The sequence below is a fragment of the Microcebus murinus genome, chromosome 15, assembly GCF_040939455.1.
Source record: "Microcebus murinus isolate Inina chromosome 15, M.murinus_Inina_mat1.0, whole genome shotgun sequence".
In the NCBI taxonomy this organism is placed as follows: domain Eukaryota; kingdom Metazoa; phylum Chordata; class Mammalia; order Primates; family Cheirogaleidae; genus Microcebus; species Microcebus murinus.
This window is the reverse complement of record NC_134118.1, coordinates 63,381,705-63,390,946: the sequence shown is the minus strand read 5'-3', so window position 1 is coordinate 63,390,946 and position 9,242 is coordinate 63,381,705.

Genomic DNA, 9,242 nt, shown 5'->3' with positions numbered 1-9,242 from the left:
AATCCGGGCGAAGCATGCCCGCCCTGGCTTCGTTCCGGCGCGAGCCCAGGCTCCGCCCCGGCCTCGAGCGTGAGGGAAAACCCGGCTTGGATATGCGACCACAACGGAGCTGGAGTCCAGGCCTTACGACCCGTTGCTGACGCTTCGTGCGCCGCCAAACATTTTCCGGGCTTTCCCTCCCACCCGCACCGCCTGTTTACCTTCGCTCTAAAACCCGGAAGTCGCGAGGGCCCGCACCTCCGGGGCGGGGAAAGGGGAGGAGCTAGCAGGTAACAGGTGGGTCCAGACCCGGGTAGGGAGCTGCAGCTGTGGGACCCCGGAGCGCTTGTCTAGCGCGATGCTTTGCATTTGGCGGCTAGCACCCTGCTGCCTTTCATCTGCGGTGTGAGCTTGGCTTGTTATTTTACCTCTCTTCCAGTGTCTTCATTTGTAAATGGGCAGGGCCCCTTAGGGAGGTAATATTCTCTGATGCTTTTCTTTCTGTTAAAATTCTATTATAACGCAAAAGAATAAAATTGAACCCTTACCTTACACCCTGTATATAAAAATTAACTCAAAATGGTTCAAAGACCTAAACATAAGAGCTAAAACTATAAAACTCTTAGAAGAAAACATAGGGCAAAAGCTTCATGAACTTGGCAATGATTTCTTGGATATGACACCAAAAGCACAGTTTGGGATGATGAAGAGTGGTGGATGGTTGTGCAACAAGGTGAATGTACCTGATGCCACAGAACTCTATATTTACAAATGGTTAAAATACTAAATTTTATGTTAGGTATAGTTTACAATTAAAACATAACATGTTTCATGCATACAAAAAAACGTATATAATGTGAAGATAAAAACAAACACCCATGTAACCATAACTATATTGGGACATAAATCATTATTTTATATAATTGTTAAGCACCCCTGTCAATGGCACTCTTCTTCTAAGAATAACCACTCTTCTGATTTTCTGTTTATCATTCCTATGCTTTTTTCTACCTTGATATATCCCTAAATAATGTATTAATTTTTGCATGTTTCTAAACTTTATATAAATGATATTTGGTAGGTATTCTGCAAGTGCCATTTCTTACTCAAAGCTATAACTTTTGGATTTATCCACATTGTATCCACATCACATGTACCTGTAGTCCATTCATTTTCATTGTCTGTGGAACACCTTAGGTAAATATACCACATTTTATTTATCTTTTGTATATGGATACAACAGTTGTTTTCAGTCCTTTGCTATTACCAACAATGCAACACTAAACAATCTCGTGTGTCTCTTGCAAAGCACATGTCTTTCTCTAAGGAAAGATTCAGTAGTGATATTACTGCTATGTAGGCTATAGACTTTTCAGTTTTATGTGATAATGCCAAATTTTACACATTGTTTTGTAGATTATACAATTTACACAACCGTCAGCAGAACAATGTGTAAGATTCCCCTTAGCCCCACATACTTTCTTTTTTTTTCCTGAGACAGAGTCTCACTGTGTTACCTGGGCTAGAGTGCTGTGGAGTCAGCCTAGCTCACAGCAACTTCAAACTCCTGGGCTCAAGCGATCCTTCTGCCTCAGCCTCCCGAGTAGCTGGGACTATAGGCATGCGCCACCATGCCCGGCTAATTTTTTCTATATATTTTTAGTTGTCCAGCTCATTTCTTTCTATTTTTAGTAGAGATGGCATCTCGCTCTTGCTCAGGCTAGTCTCAAACTCCGGAGCTCAAATGATCCGCGCTCACCCCCACCCCTGCCCAAGCCTCCTGGGCCTCCCAGAGTGCTAAGATTACAGGCTTGAGCCCCGCCCCGGCCCACATATTTTCAAATACTTAGAACTCTCAAGAGTTTTACATTTTTTACCTCTCTAGTGAGTTATAATGGTATTTTCTTGTGTTTTTTGTTTTCCTTTCCATGCAGTTGATCATCTTTTCATTGTTTTTTCTTCCCCACCCCCACCCCACTTCAACAAGCACCAGAATCTTTTCATTGTTTATTGGTCATTCCTGTTTCCTCTTCAGTGAAATGCTTGTTTACCCTACTCAGAATCATTTGGGTCAGTGCCACACAAGGGTAAACCACCTTGAGGTATTGAAGGTAGTTCCTCATTGATGGGTAGAAATAGGCTTCCTGGAGCCACTGAAAGTTGTCACCCTTAGGACAGTGGGTAGGTTGCTCCATTTTCTGAGAAAGGAGGTACAGTCAAAATTATATGCTTGTAACAGAGTAGTCACCCCTCCTCCCACAGATATGGAAGGAAAATATTGACAATGGAGAATATGTAGCAGAGGGAATGGCCTGAAAAAAGCAGGAAAAATGTTTTGTCTCTTTAAAATTTCACTCTTTTTGAGAACTAAAATGTTTCAGGCTAGTGGTCAGACTGGGCAGGGGAATATCCTTTGTTCTTTGTGCTACAAAAGAACTGTCCAGGGACGGGCACAGGTCCTGGGTGGAGTCACAGGATTGTCTTAGGCAGAGATGAGGTGGAGATGAGACCATTAGAAGCTGAGAACCCACCCTTTAAAAGCTCTGGGTTTCTGTTTATCATTCAGATGATGGCATTATAGACAGTAGTCTCCGTCCTCCTCATTGGCTGGCAAATTAATAAAACCATTTTTTCCTCAAACCATTTTTTCTGGTTTTTCTGATGCGGCCTCAACAACAGTGCTGAGCTTTTAGTAACTTGCTTGCGAGTCTGAAAAAAGATACTATCCAACTGTCAAGACAGAAAGAGCTTCAACCAAATAGGTTTAAATAATAAAAGGGATTCATGAGCACGTGTTCCTGAGAATTCCAGAGGTAGAATGGGTGTCAAGCTTGGTTGGATCCAGAGGTTTAAGAAGCCATCAGAGCTCTGAGTCCACTTTCTTGCCCTTCTTGTACGTCAACTTTTTCCTCAGACTGGGTCCTCGCCCCATCATCATCTCCTCTCGGATTTACTGAGCATTTACTGTGTATAATCCAGGCAGTGTTTTAGGTGCTTGGTATCTATTAACTCATTTACTCCTCTCCATAACCCTATGCGGTAGGCACTGTAATCTCACTGTACACCTGGGGACACTGAGGAGCAGTCCTACTGCTAGAAAGTGGCCGTGCCTGAGGTGGATCCTGGGAGTCTGGCTGGGAGCTCGCAGCTGCCAGCACCCCAAGTCTCACGTCTGAACTCTGCCTCAGAGTTCAGAGTTCGCCGTCTCTCAGCACTCCTGGAAAAGGGCCTGATGTACCTACCTGTTTTAGTCAGGGTTCTCCAGAGAAATAGACCCTATATATATATATATGGAGGGAGGCAGGAGGCAGGAAGGGAAGGGAGGGAGAGAGAGAGAGAGAGAGAGAGAAAGATTTCAAGGAATTGCCAGTATGATCGTGGAGGCTGGCAAGCCTGAAATCTCCAGGACAGACCGGCAGGCTGGAAGTTCAGGTAAGAGTAGAAGTTTCTGTGTTGAGTCCATAATCTGCAGAGCAGACCAAGCAGGCTGGAAACTCAAGAGTTTTCATGTTGCAGGCTTGAGGAGAATTCCTTCTTCAGAAAATCTTTGTCTTCTTTATTTTTAAGGCCTTCAACTGATTTGGATGAGGCCCACCCACATGACAGAGGGCAATCTGCTTTAGTTAAAGTCTACTGATTAATATATCAATCACTTCTAAAAAAAAATACCTTCATGGCATGGTGTTTGAGCAAACAATTGGGCACTATAGCCTAGCCAAGTTGACACAGGACGTTAACTGTCACACTTCCCCTGAACCAAACCCTGGGGCCAGGGAAATGGAATATACTCATTAGCTTCCTGGAACCACATGGATTCCCACTGGAACTGGGTGTCTGTACATTGGGAAAGGGGGGAATGGGTGCTGCAAGACAAACAACTCAAATTCCCGACAGAAACTGCCCGAGGTTGTAGAGCTAGACACAGGGAAGCCAGGGTTTCAACCCAGGTATCCTAACAGCCAAACTCACCTTGTTCCACCCCACCGTGCTGCTTTCTCCATTAAACTATTAGCTTAGAACAGTGATGGTCAGTTGGGGTGAGGGGAGGTCAGAGAGAAAGCATTGAAGGGCCTCGCATTGATGTAGATCAGGGATCCTCAAACTTTTTAAACGGGGGGCTAGTTCACTGTCCCTCAGACCGTTGGAGAGTGCGCACTGTGGGCCCAGGACATGACTGCTAAGCAGGACTGGCAGTGGTGGCAAAAGCACCCGGAGGGCCGGATAAATGTGCTAGGTGGCCCGTGGGCCGTAGTTTGAGGATGGCTGGTGTAGACGATAAAGCAAGTCAATACAGTATCAGGAGGAAGACTCCAGCCTGCTTGGTCAGAGGCTGTGTGAGAACAGCCATCTTTAGTTCTGTTGGTCATCTGTGTTGCTGAGTATGGAGACCAGAACACCTTCATGAGCTTCTGGATATGCAAAGCCGGGTGTAGAGTGCAGTTTGGGGAGGGAGGAGAACACGAAGGCTCATCATAAAACATGAATAAAAGCACGGGGATGGGGCGGGGAGGGGAAGGGCGCAGCAGAGGAGGAGCTGCAGCCAGGGAGAAAAGGAGCCCTCCCGCCAGGAGGATGGTGGGCTGCTTTTTAGGGAAGCTGTGCTCAATATTTCCTGTTTTAAGACGGTGCCAGTGTTGTGCTGGTGGCTTTCCACTGCTGTTCGTGAATGTTTGCTAAGTCAACAGCCTGTGCCTGTGTGTCTGGGGCAGTGAGGAATGAAGGGTGGAGTTCAGGATAGGGGAAGCGTGGGCGTTGGAGCAGGCTGGGCGGAGGACAGGGGCTGAGACCACAGGAGTGCACAGGAGGCAGCAGGGTCGGGGGCCCTGGAGGTGACCCTAGAGGTGACCTGGTGAGCAACCACTGAGGAGCCTCCACTGTACCAGAGAACAGGTGACCTCAGGATGCTGAGGGACACCTAGGTAGCAGGTCCTTAAATTATATAATATACTTTTTTTTTCAAGCTTGATATATATTTTTATGTTTGGGAAATGCAAAAAAAACTATTGCTTTTATAATACAAACTACAGAAAACAAGGAACTACAAAACTTCTTGGATGCTTGGGATAAATGGAGCGACTGGGCATGGACACTTCTCTATGGAAATATATCTTCCCTGTGGAGGGTTGATGTATGTATTAGTTCCATATTGGTAAATTATTAGTTTGATTTTAAATGAGAATATTATTCTTTATCTTACAGGATTATCATAAAGACAGGAGGTAAAGAATATGGAGGTCCCTAGATACACACGAGGGTGCTCCTTAGCGTGCCTCTTTGCTTTTTTCTAGTGAGCATTTCTGTAAAATTTTCTGTTCAGCACTGCGTCCACCAGAGGGCAGATAAAGAAAAGGACTGGAGATCTGAAAATGTAATTGGAGAACAGAGATACTCATTTTCAGACATGGAAAATATTGATTCAGTTCAAGAAGGTTAGTAAGACTAGAGATTTTTTTTTCTTTCTTTCTTTCTTTTCTTTTTTTTTTTTTGAGACAGAGAGTCTCGCTCTGCCGCTCAGGCTAGAGTACAGTGGCATCATCATAGCTCACAGCAACCTCAAACTCCTGGGCTCATTCAATCCTTCTGCCTCAACCTCCCAAGAAGCTGGGACTATCGGTTTTTGCCACCACACCCAGCTAATTTTTCCATTTTTTGTAAAGATGGGGTCTCACTCTTGCTCAGGCTGGTCTTGAACTCCTGTCCTCAAGTGATCCTCCTTGCCTTGGCCTCCCAGAGTGATTAGGATTACAGGTGTGAGCCAATGTGCCCAGCCAGGACTCGATATTTTAACTACCTTTGCTTAACAAATTTTTTCCCTTCACGTAAATTATATTCTTCCATAATTTATCAAATCCATTCTTGTAAAATTCCCTTAAGGCAAAGAATATGATTTTCTATTGTGGAGAGGAAAATAATTTATTTCTCACCTACTAATTATTGGGTACACAGGAATATCTCACTAAACTTGGCAGTTTAACAAACTAAAGTCATTATCTGTTTTAAACAGGCCAAGTACTCAACATCTGTAACTATGACATTGCAAAACAAACTTGAAACGTCCCAGGAGGGTAAGGGGGGTGAGCAGAGGAGGAAACATTCTCTTGGATGTTTCCTTTAAGAAAAAGAGGAAATAAAGGCCAGGTGCTGTGCCTCACGCCTGTAATCCTAGCACTCTGGGAGGCGGAGGCTGGAAGATTGAAGATCACTTGAGGCCGGGAGTTGGAGACCAGCCTGAGCAAGGGAGAGACCCTGTCTCTACAAAAAGTAGAAAAATTAACCAGGCATGGTTCACATCTGTAGTCCCTACTTTGGGAGGCTGAGGTAGGAGGATCATTTGAGCTCAGGAGTTTGAGGTTGCAGTGAGCTATGATGACACCATGGCACTCTAGCCTGGGCCACAGAGCAAGACTCTGTCTCAAAAGAAAAAAATAAAAAAGAAGAAAAGAAAGAAAGAGAGAGAGAGAGGAAGGAAGGAAGGAAGGAGAGAGAGAGGGGGAGAGGGGGAAAGAGAGAGAGAGAGAGAGAGAGAAAGAAAGAAAGAAAGAAAGAAAGAAAGAAAGAAAGAAAGAAAGAAAGAAAGAAAGAAAGAAAGAAAGAAAGAAAAGAAAAAGAGGAAATAAAATCCAGAAAGGAAGTACGCCTGGGTGTCTTTTAGAGGGCAGAACGATTTTTCCACTGCAGCAAACTGCATTGACATGAGATCCCTTCCAATGTCACGTGCAACATTTCCCTGACACTGTTACCCGACTACTAAATTTATTTGCTCTGTAACTAATGTTGTTCTACTTTTTCCAGACCTCACTGGCACTGGTCCTACCCAAGCTGAGATCACATGGCTAACTAGGTCTGACCAGTACATCATGACCAAGCAATGTCACATGTTTCAGATTCCATTCCCAGCTGCCTGAAGGGCTAGGAGAGTCTGGTGCTGGAATCCTGGCAGGAGCATTCTAGCAAAATCCAGGATTTCTTTAGGCAAGGAATGGCAGACTCCCAACCTGCACAGGAGATAACTGTATACCTCAGACTGATGTAAAAGAACCCAGTGAGTGCATAAGCTGAGAAAGAGAAAACGAGAGGACGTTCCCAAAGAAAAAGATTTTCTTAAGGAGAGAAAAATAAGGAAAGAAATAAAATTTCTACAGTAGAGACTTTGTCTCCATAATTCTTCCTCAAGCTGTGGTTAGAAAAGAACTTTCTGGAAAAAGTTTCATCTTTTGAATGAGCTTGCTCACTCTGACATCACTTTTCTTTTTTTTTTTTTTTTATATTGATCCTCCTGCCTCAGCCTTCTGAATAGCTGGGACTACAGGTGTATGCCACCCTCACCCCACCCCCCGTGAATTTTTAATATTTATTTTGTAGAGACAGGGTCTCAATATTGCCCAGGCTAGTCTTAAACTCCTTCAAGTGATCCTCCTGCCTCAGCCTCCCAACGTGCTGGGATGCCAGGCGTGAGCCACTGCGCCCGGCCTGACATGACTTTTGGTTGGCTTGAAAACCCGCACAGCTGTGAGGCTGACCTTGTTTACAGGGTTCCCAGCAATGTGTGTCCTTACCTCAGGAACCGCCTCTGCTCAGGCGCGAATGCAATCAGCAGATGGTGTCCATCAGACAGACTTCCAGGTGATGCGGAAACCTTTGTAGACCCCTCTCTAGAAGGAAAGGCCCTGGCTGCTGTCCTGTACCTCACAGGCCAGCTCTCCCACCCAGCTGACCTTGTCATTTAGCATAAATATCATTACCACCCTACTCCTACCTCACACCACTGCTGGGCCACAGTCGTGCTCAACTCTGCTTCCGGGTCGTGGAGAATCATAAAAGGCTTCCTGGAGGAAGTGCCCCCTATGGTCCTACTAAAGGAGTAGGAGCAGCCAGGCCAGGGTGCTTTGCAGAGGGCAGGATGAATAAGTTCAGTGTGGCTGGAACAGAGTTGGGAGGGGGCAAAAAGATGACACTAGGCACCCAAGCAGGGGTCCTCCCAGTCCTCGCTCCTTCAAGTACAGTACACAAACCAGTGGCACTGGTGTCGCCGGGAGCTTGTGAGCAATGCAGTTGCAGGCCCGATTCTAAATTTATTGAACCAGAATCTGCATGTTAAAATCCCCAGGTGCCGAGGTCAGGAGTTCAAACCCAGCCTGAGCAAGAGCAAGACCCTGTCTCTACTATAAAAATAGAAAGAAATTAATTAGCCAACTAATATATATAGAGAAAAAATGAGCCGGGCATGGTGGCCCATGCTTGTAGTCCCAGCTCGGGAGGCTGAGGCAGGAGGATTGCTTGAGCCCAGGAGTTTGAGGTTGCTGTGAGCTAGGCTGACGCCATGGCACTTACTCTAGCCTGGGCAACAAAGCGAGACTCTGTCTCAAAAAAAAAAAAAAAAAAAAAAATCCCCAGGTGCTCTGATGCACAGTGAAGTGTGAGAAGCCCCCCTCTAACTACAGTTCAGACTCAAGAGCCCTGGGAAGCCTCTGAAATATTAAGCAGGAGAGTCACTTGGTGTGACTTGTGATTTAGGAAAATCATTCCTGCTGCAAAGTGGGTAAGTTAGCAGAGACCAGCACAGGTGACAAGGAGGCCAGCTAAGAGGCTGGTGCGGTTGTCCTGGCAAGAGAGGGCCTCTGCCCTGACTAAGGAGTGGAGAGAGTGGCCAGAGCTGCTAGACAATAGGAGCAGGCATGGGCAGGAGCTGGTGGCTGCGGCTGCCTGGGGCAGGCCTGGCCCGGCTCCCAAATGCACGGCCCACTGACAGCTGAGCCAGGCGGGGCTGAGGAGCTGGCAGCAGTGCAGGGGGGTGGGGTAGGGCAGTATCAGTGGGTGTGGGAACACAAGAGCCTCCAAATCCAGAGTCCCTCTGTGTCTGCACACATCACCTACGCAGAATGTGAGGGAACTGGTTTTCACACATGCTCAGTGTGTGTCCCATTTGGTGCGCGGCGCCGCCCTGCTCAACCTGTGGTTTGGAACAAGCCACATGCAAAGCAGGAAGCCTGCCTGGTGTTTTTGGAGGGAAACCCAGCAACCTTAGTACTGAGCAAGGACAATTGTGGTCAGAGAAATTTGACAGTCAAAACCATTCCTCTCCCCTGGTAAAAATCTCAGCAAACAACAGTAGTTAAGAAGTTACCTGCAAAATACATTTGTGGGAAAAAAAAATCTTGCTTTAGGTCAAGAACAGAATCTCTCTACCCCTTAAGAAAGCTGCTTATGTAATCCTAGCACTTTGGGAGGCCGAGGCGGGCGGATTGCTCAAGGTCAGGAGTTCA